This window comes from Leopardus geoffroyi, chromosome C2, assembly GCF_018350155.1.
Source record: "Leopardus geoffroyi isolate Oge1 chromosome C2, O.geoffroyi_Oge1_pat1.0, whole genome shotgun sequence".
NCBI lineage: Eukaryota > Metazoa > Chordata > Mammalia > Carnivora > Felidae > Leopardus > Leopardus geoffroyi.
The window spans coordinates 154676863-154691936 of NC_059333.1; the positions used below are offsets into that span (position 1 = coordinate 154676863).

General features: G+C 40.2%; 1 long non-coding RNA gene across 2 annotated transcripts in view; it reads left to right on the plus strand.

The window, feature by feature from the left end:
• LOC123575838 overlaps positions 1–12936 on the plus strand; it is a 116922-nt gene extending 103986 nt beyond the window's left edge. For both annotated transcript variants that reach the window (XR_006701028.1, XR_006701029.1), the window contains 4 exons: positions 197–437; positions 5500–5606; positions 7744–8143; positions 12633–12936. This is a non-coding gene — a long non-coding RNA (uncharacterized LOC123575838). The remainder of the gene's footprint in view (positions 1–196; positions 438–5499; positions 5607–7743; positions 8144–12632) is intronic.
• Positions 12937–15074: the final 2138 nt, after the last annotated feature.

The following is a 15074-nucleotide window of genomic DNA, read 5'->3' on the forward strand; positions in this document are numbered from 1 at the left end:
ATTGGAAAGTGCTGTGTACCTTCCATCTGATTTAAAAAATAGTCGTGGTGTTCCAATTTTCCCACCTAAAATATGGGAAAGAATTACAGTGCCCACATCATACAGTTTATGAAATCAGTAAGAAAATACACGTATCGCATATGATGCCCCAGATGAGTGTGTGTTCAATAATTGGTTCTTTCCTCTCACTGCCAAGCGCACGACACGGAGATAGTAAGCCACACGGAAGAGCCTGGGCTTAGACGATGGGTGAACAATGGGAAATCCGGGCAGTGTCCGCGTGAGCTTGGCGAGGAGACCCCCCAAGGAGGTCATTCTCTCCTCAGTGTGCCGGCAACAGCATCCATCCGCCTCAGAGGCTGTGAGCTGTTCACCGTCCTTGTGAGACGTGGGCCTGAAGACACAGCTGGAGTTCTTGTCATTGTGGAATTCAGCCGGTGAGCCTTGGCCGTCAAGTCTGGGGAGTAGCTAAACCTGAACTAGTCCAGAGACCACATCAGTATCCGTCTATTTATTCAAGTGTTTATGAACTTCTTATATGGACTCGCACTTCTCTAGAGGGAGGGAGAGTAGAAACAGACAAAAAGTAGGAGAAATGTGGTACAGGGAGTAAACAGCCGCTCATCAGAACATCTACTGTCTACTGGGCATGAAGGTATCCCCTTCGGATACATATTATCTCTTTTAGTATTCACTACAATATGGAAGATAGTTCTTTTCCCCATTACCCAGAAAGGTTAAATACTTGCCCGATGTCTCAACCAAAACAGATTAAACCTGGAATTCACACCCAGGTCTGGCTCCCAAATCCACATCATTCTCACTCGTCTCAACCCATTATTAGAAGAGCCAAGACGTGATCAACAGGGACAAATCTGAAAACATACGGACGTTATTCTGTACCGGTATGAGAGTTTATTGAAAAATATTGGGAGAGAGCATCTTCCGTCACTGCCCGACATAGAGGATAGAACATGACAGCTTGCATTATTAATCCCGGTGACCATTTATTTCTGCTCTACTACGAATAATTGAGGGCTCGGTGTCCACTAGAAGTAAGGTTAATCGAGACAGGTATTGAACTTCTAGGGAGGCTTCTTAGTACAAGACGGAGGGAAAAGAAGTATGCAGGAAGAAAGCATAGGCTTTTTTCAGATCATTTTAACGGTTTTTTTAATATTCAGAAATATTTTCAAAAGGCCCATTAATTCCCATACTTAACATCTCTTTCAGGGAACCCTGATTGAATCTTGACTCATTAGCTCCCGATGTTTGTAACAAAAGGATCATTCTGTTCTTTCCTTCTGCATCACAATTTCCACCTAATGGCTGTTTTATTTTGAATGAATTGCTAAGGTAGCTTTCACAGGAATCTCACTAAATACACTTAAAAGCACCTTTCACGGCATCGAACCATTGTTCCTTGTCTTCAGTTCATAATTGTCGTCGTCCCCACCCCTGTGCACCCCACCCACTTCAACTTTCACCGTTGCAATTCCAAATGGTAGTTTTCCTGAACGCTGCCTGTGAACTTAAGGGAAACATATGTCAGGACGTTCTGCTGACAGAATGTACGTCCAGGAGAGATGCCGTCTACAAGGCGAGAAAGGAATGCGGGAAGTTCAGGGAAGAACAGGGCTGCTGACATTCTCAGAGCTCTGCAAGCCAGCTTACAGCTTCTTGAACTCACCTTATGAAGTGGACCTGTCGGTCTTCTCCCTCCCAGATTTCTTACTGGCTCAGCCAGCTCCTAACACGTACTACTCAAGAAAGGCTCCCATCTATTCCATGGAGTCTGTGAACAGTGCACAATCCAGAGTGTCATTAGTGTGTGAGAGGGAGATTCCAGACTTCTAGGAAGGACGTGGTGGTCTTAGAGTCACGGTGGGGAGGCTTCCATGGTGAGAGAGCAGGAGAGAGAATCACCTTCGCACACAGATTTCACGAGGCCAGACTTACCTGAATGTTCCCCCCACCCAACACAAACAACAAACAAACGCAGACAGGTGCTTCAAATATTTGAAATCTATCTGAGAAAACCTTTCAAATAATTATCCATTGTAAGGATTTCAAACAAGGAGAAAAGGAGTTATGTTCATGGTAAGGGAGACCAGGGAATATCGTAGAGATGTCAGTTCTCCCTAAGTAAATCTATAAGTTCGATGTTACCCCAGTACAGTACATACATTGTATTGGGGTCTAGACTGAAGACAATACCATTCCTGAAGCCAAGAATAGTGAGAAAAATCCTGAAAGAGCAGAGCAATTTGGGAAGCAGCCTTGCCAAGTTATAACTCCGCTATAATGAAACACGGTAACATTGGCTCAGGAATGGACCTACAGGTTAACTGAACCAAAGGCAAAGCTCTAAAATATATACCAGGGAATCTTAACACATGACAGTGGAATCTTAATATAGGACCAAGATGATATCTCAAATTAGCAGGGAATGGATGAAATTTTTTGTAAGTTGTCTTGGAAAATTGGATAGCCATTTGAAAAAAGATTAAGTTTTTGTATAACACACCATACACAAAACAAATGCCAAATAGGTGAGAGATTTGAATGTTCTGTTTTTACTAAATGCTTATTTATTTTTTGAGAGAGAGAGGGAGGGAGAGAGGATCCGTAGTGCTGTCAGTGCAGAGCCTGATGTGGGGCTTTAACTCAGGAACCAGGAGATCATGACCTGAGCTGAAGTCAGTCACTTAACCAACGGAACCACCCAAGTGCCTCAAGATCTAAATGTTTCTTTAAAAGGCTATACAGGTACTATAAAAGAACGGATGGATTTCATTATAAAACGAAGGGGTAGAAAATTTCTCTATGATTCAAAGTTCAGAAGCAATAAAAGAAAAGATTGGAGTTTCAATTACATGATAAAGCATTTGTAACTTACAAAGCATCGACAAAGCCCCAAAATTAAAATATGGGGACAATCGGTACACAACTATGTAACAGAAAAAAAAGATCAGAAATCTCTAACATATAAGGAACTAAAAAATTTTAAGGAAAACAGAAAAATGGGCAAAATACATGAATAAGCAGTTCATAGAAAAATAATTTAAGATGGCCCTTTAAATATATGAAACGACACTCTCACTGACAAGGGAACTGTAACTTTAATGTTCTTAATGTGTTTTAGAAAACATAATTTTCAGTGAAAAGGGAGAAAATTAATATAAAATCAAATAACTAGGTCAAAAATCTTTGACATTTTAACTGAAAATATAAACTTCTGACTCTTCAAAAGTACATATTCCTTCTATGCACTTAATCAACAGAGCTTTGAAACATACGACACAAAACCTGATAGGTCTTAAGGGGGAAATAGAAAAATTGTCAACTATAGTTGGAGACTTTAACACTTTTTTCTCTCAGGAATTGATACAGTAAATAAGCAGGAAAATCAGTGAGGATATAGATACCCGGAGCTGTCAATCAACTTGACCTAATTGCTATTTATAGAGCACTCCACCAAAATATAGCAGAATACACATTCTTCTCAAGTGTAAATGAAACAGACACTGAGCCGGACTATATCCTGAGTCATAAAATAAGACTTAACAAATTAAATATGTGCATTTATGAAACAATTTTATATTTTTCCTTGGACCATAACAAAATTGAGCCAAAAATCACTAACAAGAGATATCTAGAAACATCCCTAATTATTCCGACATTAAAGACAGAATTCTAAAAACCCAAAAAGAAATCACAAGGCAAGTTTTTAAATGAGACATAGTATATCAAAATTTGTGAGAAACCACTAAAGCAGGGCAGAGAGGGAAAATTTATAGCATTAAATGTTTATATTAGAAAACAAAAGAGATCTAAAACCAGTAGACCAAGCTTCCACCTTAGGAAACTAGAGAAAGATGAACATGTTAAACACAAAGCAGAAAGGGAAAAAAATGAAAGTAAAACAAAAGCAATAGGGGCCATCAATTAAGCCAAAAGCTGGACCCCTGAAACGATCAATAAACTTGATAAATCTTTAGTGTGGCTGATCAAAAAGAAAAGAGGAAAAAAACAAGTTATTGATTAAAGGAGTACAGACATCACTATTAATCCCAAAGACATGAAAAGAATAAGAGAATACTAAGAAAAATCTTATGCCCATGAATCTCACAATTTAGAGGACGTGTACCAGTTCTTTGAAAGATACAAACTACTAATTCCACTCAAGAAGGAAAAAATAATCTAAATAACCTATATCTATTAAAAATTTAATTTCTGGAGCAGTTGGTGAAGATTCCAACTCAGGTCAGGATCTCATGGTTCGTGGGATTGAGCCCGAGTTGGGCCCCGTGCTGACAATGCAGAGTCTGCTTAGGATATTCTCTCTCTCTCTCTCTCTCTCTCTCTCTTTCTCTTTCTGTCCCTCCCCTGCTTGTGCTCTCTCTTAAAAAAATAAACAAACTTAAAAAATTTCTTGTTCAAAACTAAGAGAAAAGACTGTCAGATCCAGACCGTGTCACTGGTGAATTATACAAAATATTTAAACAGCAAATAATAAGATTTCCACTAAATTTCTTCCATAAAATAGAAGAGGGAACAGTTCCAAACTCATTATACAAGCCCAGCATTAACATACAACTAGGGGCACCTGGGTGGCTCAGTTGATTAAGCTGATTTTGGCTCAGGGCATGATCTCATGGTTTGTGAGTTCGAGCCCTGCATTGGGCTCTGTGCTGACAGCTCAGGGCCTGGAGCCTCCTTTAGATTCTGTGTCTCCCTCTCTGTCTGCCCCTCCTCTACTCATGCTCTGTTTCTCTCTATGTCTCAAAAATAAATAAACATTAAAAAAAAATTTTTTTTCAGGGGTGCCTGGGTGGCTCAGTCGGTCAAGTGTCCGACTTCAGCTCAGGTCACCATCTCACCATCCGTGAGTTTGAGCCCCGCGTCGGGCTCTGGGCTGATGGCTCAGAGCCTGGAACCTGCTTCCGATTCTGTGTCTCCCTCTCTCTCTGGCCCTCCCCCCGTTCATGCTCTGTCTCTCTCTGTCTCAAAAATAAATAAACGTTAAAATAAAAAATAAATAAAAAATAAGATTTTTTCAATTGAAAAAAACCCATAAAACTAAAACCAGGCAAAGACATTACAAGGAAACTATAATTCAATATTCCTCATGAATGTAGACACAGAAATTCTTGACAAAATGTCAGCACATCAAATCCAACAATATATAAACATAATTGTCACAACCAAGTGGGGTTCATCCCAGGAATGCAAGATTGATTCAACATTCAAAAATCAATCGTTGAAATTCACAGTAATAACAAACTAAATAAGCAAATCATATACTCACGTCAATAGTTATGTAAAAAAAAAAATTCAAATTCAACATCCACTCATGGCTAAACAAAACAGAACAAACACTCTCAATAACACAAGAATAGAAGGTAACATCCCTAAGCTACTGAAGAGCATACACAAAAAAAATTTAGATCTTACTTCCTACTTACTGACAATTATGCATAATGATCTTTTCTCAAGGATCAGAAATCGGGTCAGGATGTCTTCTCATGCCATTCCTATTCAATATCAAACAGGAAGACCTAACCAGTACGACAAGGAAAGAACGAGAAATACAGAGTAGAAAGGTAAGAAATAACAACTTCTGTACTTAGTAACAACCTGAATGTCTGTGTAGAAAATCCCAGAGAGTCTACAAAAATGCTCCCGGAACTAATATGTGAGATTAACATGGGTATAGAGTATCAGGTTATTACATAAAAATCAGTTGTCTTGTATGCCAGCAATATGCAGTTGGGACTTGAAATTGGAAACAAAAATAGTATTAATCACAGTAGGAGCAAAACAATGAAGTACTTAGGTACAAATATATCAACGCATGTGCAGAGTCTGTAAGCTAAAAACTACAAAACAGTTATGAAAAGGAATCAAATATCTAACTAAATAAAGAGAATGTATCATGATCCTGAATTGAATATCCAAGATTCTTAAGATGCCGGTTCTATTTTGATCTATAGACTCAACAAAATCTCAGAGTTGTAGTATGCTTTTTGTGACAAGCTGAGCTAAAAGTTAGATGGCAGAGCAAGGGATCTAGAATCATTAAAACCATTCTGATGGGGAAAAAAAGCAGTGTTGGTGGACTCAAATTCCTGATTTCAAGACTTACTATCTGCAGCGGTAACTACAATAGTGTGGTATTGGGAAAGGGTAGACACAGGGAACAGAAGGGAAAGCAGAGAAATGTACCCACACGTTGTACCTACAACTGATTATTTTGATATGGGGTCAAAGGCAATTTAATGGAGAAAGAATAATTTTTAGAAAAAATAGTGCTGATATCATTGGATATCCTTCTGCCAAAAAGCAAACTTTGACACTTTATATCTCATACAAAGATGAACTATGAATGGATAATAGATATCAATATAAAACATAAAATTATAAAACTTTCAGAAAAAAACAGACGATCTGTGTGACCTTGGGTTTGGCAATAAATTTTTACATACAACATCGAAGACATGATCTATAAAAAGATGAAAAGTTACACTTTTCAAAATTAAAAACTTTTCAAAGATTACTCTTGGAATGAAAAACCAAAATACAGGCTGAAAAAAGTATTTGCAAGTCACATATCTGAGAAATGAGTTGTATCAAGATTATGGAAAGAAGTCTTATAACTCCATAATAAGAAAACAAACTACCCAATTAGAAAATTGGGCAAAATATCTGAAGGGACACTTCACAATCCCGTGAGACAAAAACAACAGGAAAGCCATTACAAAAAGATCTAGCTGCTCAAGGATATTGACTTTGATCCCTTGTATCATAATGTCATATCCCAGAGAAAGAATGCTTTGGGAGGCCTTCTGAAATTGCCTCTGGTTTTATTTGAATATTAAACCTTGTTGCCTCAGATTTCTCTGTAGTTTTAATAGTTCTGGCTTTTGTTTAACTCAGCTGGAGCTTTTTAAAAGGCTAATATAAGCATCTAGTAAAGATTCCAATAATGGAAACAATATGCAGTGAAAATCTAATCTTCCTTGTATGCTTGACTTTCAGGCTCTTGCCCGGAACCCTAATGTTAACTCTAGCTGTCACCCTAATCTTCTCCTGGTTTCTAGTGCAGTGTCAATTCTTCCACGAAGTCCGAGGAGAATGATAATACACACACACTTTTCTGCATCTCGTAGTTCTCTTGTCAACACACACACACACACACACACACACACACACACACACAGTATTTAATGTGATTTTGTTGAGGTACCACAATTTCTTTTACCAGGATGCATTAATGAATATCTTTGTGGTTTCCACTTGGTGCTACACACAATATTGAAATTTAAACCATTGTGTCTTTTCATATATGTGTATGTTTTGCTCAACTATATATATATATATAAAAAATATATTTTTATATATTTAATATATATATGTGTATATTATTTTCTTATGGTCTTCACTATTTTGAAAACAACTCATGAACCTACAGACTCCAGGGTTGAAACTAATGCTAGAGATATTTTTGGAACAGTCCAAAGTATTTTCACCAAATGATGTTTTCTTAGCTATTCCGTTGCCCTAATTTACCCAACCACTGAGTTCACTTCAACAGACTGAACATGTGATGGGCCCCTCCCATGTGCCAACCACCGCACTAGGTGTTCTCACCAATACCATGGAGACCTGGACACAAATCTTAGAATCAGCCTGCATCTAAGAGGAGTGAGATTAATAAATATATGCAGAATATCTCCACAGAGTTTATAATTAACATCTTGTGAAGTTCACTGGAAGACGAGGAGACTGGCTCTGCTACGTCTGGGAATGGCGAGGCCTCCAAATGCTGATCACCGCATGCAATTAAGTAGAGAGACTGGCTGAAGATCTGCAAGATGTCCTTGGACATTTGGAGCACGGAGAGTATTTTCGGTCAATTCTATTTAGAGAAAATCGGATGCTTAATGACTGTGGTTCAGAGGTCCACAATAAGACTAATGGACTGAAAACCCAAGAGAAGTGCTCATGGCAGGAAGAGCATCAAGAGGATATAAAGTTATGGAAAATAAATGACGATCCACGTTACCACCAATAGGCTCTCCTATGAACCCAACCACCTGTGCAAGGTCATTACTGCAACAGAGAATCAAGTCTGCTCCCGGTAGGTGCCAGGATGCTGGGGCTAGTCGTGTACTCTGTGCTCAGGGTTTAGGCCGGTGCCTGACAGCATGGTAAACACACAAGAAGTGTTGGTTGTGTTTTCTCCTCCTTCCTCTGCCCTCCCCTTCTCTCCATCACCACTTCTCCTGGCTGTGGACCCCAAGTATCAACTCTTCTTTTGACTCCCCCTTTTTGATGTCCACACTCGGACACACTTGGATTAGCTCTGACCACACGGGTGCACAGACACTTTCTCTGTCGGGTCCTGCCGGTGGGACCTCACAATCCTATCCCTGCTCAGACCAGGAAAAGAGGTTCTGTGGAATCTAGAGCAATTGTGACCAAAGAAGAAAGCGAGGAAAAGAGAAGCTGGACGTGAATAAACAGGGCAGAAAAGAACATCTTTAATTCATTTTCCCTGCCCCCCTCTGATTTTTAATACCTCAACTTTCATGAGAGCATGATACTTCTAACTTAATTTGATCATTGAATGATATGGAATATCATTGATTATTCCCATATAATACTCAGGCACGTATTAATTTCATATACTTCATGTGCTATGTTAAGTTTAGACATTTACCCTAATAAAGGGCGATGTTTAAAGAAAAAGTTTACCCTGAAATGCCTTCCATTCCCTGAACACACGAGTTGGCCCATTCTGTGGGTTTGCAAACCAACCATCAGACGTATGAAATGTTTGAAGCGGCTTTACTGGTAATATCAAGTACAGCTTCTAACTCTAAATCATAGTTGCTCTAAAAGTTTCATGTAGGTGACAATTTTCTGTGCAGAGTGTTAAAAACCACTTTATAATAGCAACTCCCACAAAACCTCTTCAGTTATATGGGTCTGTTAGCATTTTATTTTAAACACCCTTTTGACAGGTGTATTATGTCGTTATTATATTTTCCATGCATAGAACATTCTTGACATTCACTTCACTTGTAGTTTTCGATTAGAAAAGGAAAAAGTTCAGGAAAAAAATCATCTGCTTGGCTGAACGAGAATGAAAGAGAAGTCCATTTAGCAGTGACTCTTTGTATCATTGACCTGAAGTAAAACAAATGCAAAACTCATTCAGACGATCTTCATTCATTTGGGCACTCACAAACTCATTCATTTATTCAATATTTATTTTAACTGTTTTCTTCCCCCATGCATGGGGCCTTGTGCCAAACATCAGGAATCTGAAGACAAAGACCCAGTCTGTGACTACACAAAGTTCATTCTCTTATGTGGGAAGTAGTAATGCAGACGAGCAAAGTACTGCAAAGCAGCCATTAGATGTGCTAGGAATAGAAGGGGCATAAAGACAAGTGGGAGCCAGGCAAAGCCTGATGCAAAAGGTGTTTTTCCTCAGAGGGGTCATCGGAGAAAAGCGTTCAAGGCTGAGGATATTGCGTCCCAAGTGCAGAGGGGAAGGGAGAAGCAGAGAAGCTGGGTACACGAGATAGTTCAGTACGGCTGGCAAAAAGAGTCAAGGCCCTGGAGTGGGGTGGAACAGCGAGGGTCCAGACCATCGGAGACGGTCTCAAGAGGGAACTTCAGGGCCGCAGAAGTGGGAGAGGTACATGGTACAATCATGGCGTGGTCTTTCCGTGGTATTTAGGGCTCTCCTTATGTGATCTTAAGGTCTTTCCTTCCACCTCCCCATTCCCTCCCTCACCAGCCACAAGGACCTCTTTCCCGCCATTGCTGAAGGAGGCCGAGCAAATTCACCACCAGCCCCCGCTTCTCCCTCCCAAGGCTTTGGACTTAGGCTTTCTTCTGTTTGGTCTGTTTTCTTCCCACTCAGCATGCTCTCGTTCCTTCGCTTTATTCAAATCTCTACTCAAGGGCACCTCCTTAGAGAGACTATCTCTAAGGATAGTCCAGACTATCCTGTGTAAGGTAGAAGCATCTCATTACATGTATATATAATGCTTTGCTTTTTCTTTTTTTTACTTTATTAGGCTAAGTGACACTTTGAATTATATGAGATATTATTTATTGTCTGTATCCCTTACTAAAACGTAAGCCATTTCAGGGCAGAGACTGTTTCTGTGACCATAGAAACAGCAATTAAAATACCCCCTGACATGTAGATGATGGCCAATAAACGTCTGCTGAGTGATGAACGCATCAAAGAGACCTATTTCTGTACGCATGTGCACACTCCACTGTTGTCACAGCCCCCACCACGCCCTATACGCTACCGGAATGGAAAAGTTGGTGAAAGTTGTCCCTGACCTCATTTTAGTTTCAAGTTTTAAGAGAGCTTGGAAAAGAGCTCTTTACTAACGTGAAGTAATAAAGTCTTGAGAAAGAACCTTCCGTGCCTTAGAACCTTCTGTGATGGGAAATGGTACTTTTTCACCCACTATCTTCCCTCACTGGGTGACAGCCCTAAAATAAGAAAAGATTTGATAAGCAAGTGGTTTGCCAACTAATTTCTTTCCCGTAGGTACTTTGTTGAGTTTGGCATGGAGCTAACAAAGGAACTCTTATCCAAAGATCTTACTCTGGCGATCCCAGAACAGCACATGTTTCCATATCACCAGTCAATCTTATCTCTAATGGCTATAGAAAAATCCCTTGCCCCAATAACACATCAGATTTGCTCGGAGCGTGGACAGTCTTCCTTAATCAAATTGTCCATCACAGGGGAAGAAGTGGTTGTTCAGATCCTGGGAAGAAGGGAAGAGAGGATTTCCTTCATATATTCTTTCAGCACAAATTGCACAGCTTCCATTAACTATAGTCTCCTTTAGGATATCTAGTCTTTAGTGGGTCATCTGGGGTCGGAAGTGAGCAGATGGGAGGTATGAAAATGGTGTGGCAGCTAACACTGGTTGCCTCCGAAGGGTGGCCATATGGGTGATGCAGGTTTCTTTGAATTTTATGAATTCAAATTTTTCCAGGATAAACGTGTATCCAGTTTAAAAGCAGGAAATAAAATAATGCCCACCTATGCTGTTTCCTAGCCAGCAAATTTAAGAATTCCGTCCTTGTGCCTCCAGGACCTGTTGAACATAGAGCTCTTCCTTTAGGCTTGGGTAACTGCTGACCCATGACTGCCTCGCCTTCTCTAGTCATAGAATTTCAATTTGACATGGGCAGGTGGACTCTAGCCAAGATTTTCTTTTGAGGGCCCCATGAAGTCATTACTGAGAAGGTTCAATGGCCCCATGAAGTCATTACTGAGAAGGTTCAATGGCCCCATGAAGTCATTACTGAGAAGGTTCAATGGCCACCCCGCTTTGGAAAATTGATAAAATGCTAGCCTTTCCCTTCTTTCCGGTCACCACTCTTACGGGATGGAGAGGGGAAAAATCCCGTCCCAAAGAGGTATGGGGTTTCTTGTTCTAAATGCATCGTCCTGCCCATTTCATTTTTTGTGCTCAAACTTCAGGGAAAGTTGCAGTGGTACACCCAAGTGTATACCCTTGCCTAACTCTGATTGTTTCATGATGGTTTTCTTCTAATCTCTGCAGTCTCTAGTTTTAATGACAACCTGTTCTTCGTGTCCTAGTCTCAACCTGTGATGTACCTCACAGACATGTGTCTCATCGCCTTTTACAAGGGATGTGTCTGTAGATGGTGCTTCTGACTTTTAACGTCTTTGAAGGGAGCTGTCAAGTGCAACAGATTTCAAGCTAAGCAGCCCTCTTTTTCACTTCTGGAACTGCTGCCTGCCAGCTGTGTGACCTTTCGCTTAGGCCTCTGTTTCATTTGTGAAATGAGGGGCAACGTGCATTATCTTGGAGATTCAATAACACAGCACAAGCGAAGCTTTAGCCTTTTGTCTGACACTTAGAGCTGAGAGAAGGCTCATTATGATATTGCTAGATGTCTTCACCAGAGTCACTGCCAAGGAATCATTAGCTGTTGTTAAATAAATACCTACTTGGAGCTACTCACCTTGGAGCACCTGTCGTATTGTTGTTCCATTGAGGAACAGCCATATTGTAAACCAACCGCTCTAGAGAACGATTGTCTAATGCCATGAGGTGCCCAAACACTCCCTCCAAATCTTGTGAGGTCCATCAAGGTGCCACAGAATCTGTTACAAGTAATCCCACTTCAAACATTTTTTCCAAGTTCACTAAAAACCCCTCTATCCCTTTTTCATGTGCTGTTGTAACTGACCTTTTACTGTTAAATTTATATATAATGATTTCTCGTGATCTGTTCCCGTGTGTAAATAGAAGAAACTTACAGACTCCCTTTCCTCTCCGAGTCTGAAAATCAGTTTATACCCGTTATGAGACCTTGAACGAAAATGACGATGAAACGTGTCAGTTCTTGCTATCATTTGGAGTCAAGGATGCTTCTAGCACTTGCAGGGGTAGAGTTGATGTTGTAAATACAGGTTTATAGTGGAAATAAACTATTGCACTAAATGATTAATGCTGCTTTTGGGATCCCCTGGACCAAAACTCCCCTTTGAGAGGGGCTCTTAAACTCACATGGCTCTTACCACCTCCTTCTACTCCCTTTATGTATAGAGAGAAGAAGTGAGAGAGTGAATACACACCTTGGAAGTGTCAGTGATTAATGCTCTCAACTGCACCGTGTCCCCTGAAGAGCCAAGGTGCGTAGGTCCGGCTGCCCTGTCTTCTGTGTCTCCCGTCGTGAACAGTTGGACGATCCCACGGAGAAGCGGTGTCTCCTAGTCTGTTGAAGCAATCAGTGAAGTGAATGAGTAATGAGTGAGAGCACATTAGTGCCATTGGTGGTTAATGAACTCAATCGTCTTTGCTGCGTGCCCCTGATTTCCACAGCTTGCTAAATAAAAGTTTATTTATGGTCTTTAGTGTATGATAATTTCCACATATGAGCTTTAATAAAGCAAAAATAGGTGCAGGGAGAAGCGCTACAGGAAACTAATGAAAGCAAACATGAAAAATGGAGAAAATAATAAATTTTTATTAGGGATCCCTGCCAAGAAAGCCCTGAATGTGAGAACAAATCACGTCCGCTAAGAAAAAAATACTGGTTAACGTTGATGGGCTCTCTCTGGAGCGAGAGAGTTGGGTATCTTAGCTATTGGATGCTTTAAAGCAAACCGCAGTTCTAGCCGTTCATCTTTTGTCACTCCACCCTATGCTTTGGCTACAACTGGTCTTTCAGTATCATAAAAGACAACGCGCAAGTCATTTACTCACCTGGAACGAGTTTCACTACGCTCCAGCCCATCGATTACAGATGGTCTTGCCTTCTGGATTATCCTCCCACATCCCTAGATCCTTACCTCCTAAGGGGGAGTCTTTTCTTTGATGTGGCAGAGGAGCACCATAAGTGTTCTGGGCCACGGGATCCAGATCTATACAGAGCATCTCTGTTAGGACATAGCAAAGCCTTTGGACAAGAAGGAACTTGTTCCAGGTGGAAGGCAAAAGAGACTTGACAATGGCACAAAGAAGGGGGACACAGGCTGGTTATTGAAGGGAAATAAATATTTGGGACCTTGATTAAGGTTTAAGCATCCCAGGGACACCATCCTGCAGAGGCCAGGGAAAAGAGGGGAAAATAACGAAGAAGCCTGCTAAGGAGCAACCAATGGAAGAGGAGGAAAATCTAGACTGGAGGCCAAGTCATGGTTTTGTTTCTAAAGGAGAGCGTGGGGGTGCCTGGGTGGCTCACAGCTTGTTGGTTCGTGGGTTCGAGCCCCGCGTTGGGCTCTGTGCTGACAGCTCAGAGCCTGGAGCCTGCTTCGGATTCTGTGTCTCCCCACCTCACGCTCTTTCTCTCTCAAAAATAAACATTAATAAGATAGGGACAGAGGGTTGAACATTAGATTTAATAACAGAGTGTTTTAAAAAGTATTTCAATGTAATAATGGGGGCGGGGGGGGGGAGGTGGTGAAATCACTGATTACTCTGGCCGTAAGACAAATGGAAAGAGTTGAAATGGAGACAATGAGTATATTCAACGCTTGGAAGTACTTTTGGTGACAAGGGGCAAATAAAAAATGGGTCACAGTTGGAGAGGAAAGTATTTGAGATAGTTTTTTTTAATATAGAAGAGACAGTATGTTCATATGCTAATATAGGTTATTTATATTAGGAAACTGATAATAGTGAAGAGAGGGAAATATTCTGGGGTTTTGTTCTAGTGCAAATAGGAAAGAGGAAATGCTTTTAGAAAGGAAGGTAGATAGTTAATCTGTTGTAACATGGGGGAAGGCAGAGCATATAGATATAGATGTTGTTAGGTGTGTGAGTTATAAACTCATGAGAAATTATCTTCTGATTGCTTTAATTTCTGATTTCTTCAATTTCTCAGTGAATGAGGAAGCAAGATCATCAACTGAGAGTTTAAAAACTGCCGCAAACCTTAAATTGTTCTTAAAAAAATAAAGTAAAAAAAAAAAAAGTGAATCTTCATTTATGCCTCTCATCATATACCAAAATGCACTCAAAATGGATTACATATTTGAATATAAAACCTGTGGAAGAAAAATATAGGACAACGTCTGCAGCACCTAGGATTTGGGGGAGATTGTTAGTCACGATACCAAAATCACGATTTATTAAATTAAAAAAAGTCAGTGAATTGGACTTTATCAAAATTAAATACTTTTGTCTAGGGAAAGGCACTGTTCAAATGATGAAGACAATGTATAGACTGAAGAAAATATTTGCAAACTACACATGGGACAAAGGACTAGTAGCCAGAATATAAAGAACCCTCACAATTAATCGGTAAAAAAAACCCAAACAATCCAATGGGAACATGGGTAAATAAGGGAGAGAAATTCACAGAAGAGAATAAGCTGATGGAAAATAAGCACATGACAGGCTGATCACCACTATCAGGGAAATGTCTTGCTTCTCTACTGCCAGTCTGTGAGAAAGTGCTTGTGGCTTTCCATCACCATTTAGATTATTCCAAGAACCATCATTTAGACCAGTGGGTTGAGAAAAATCACTACTCGTCTCCAATAG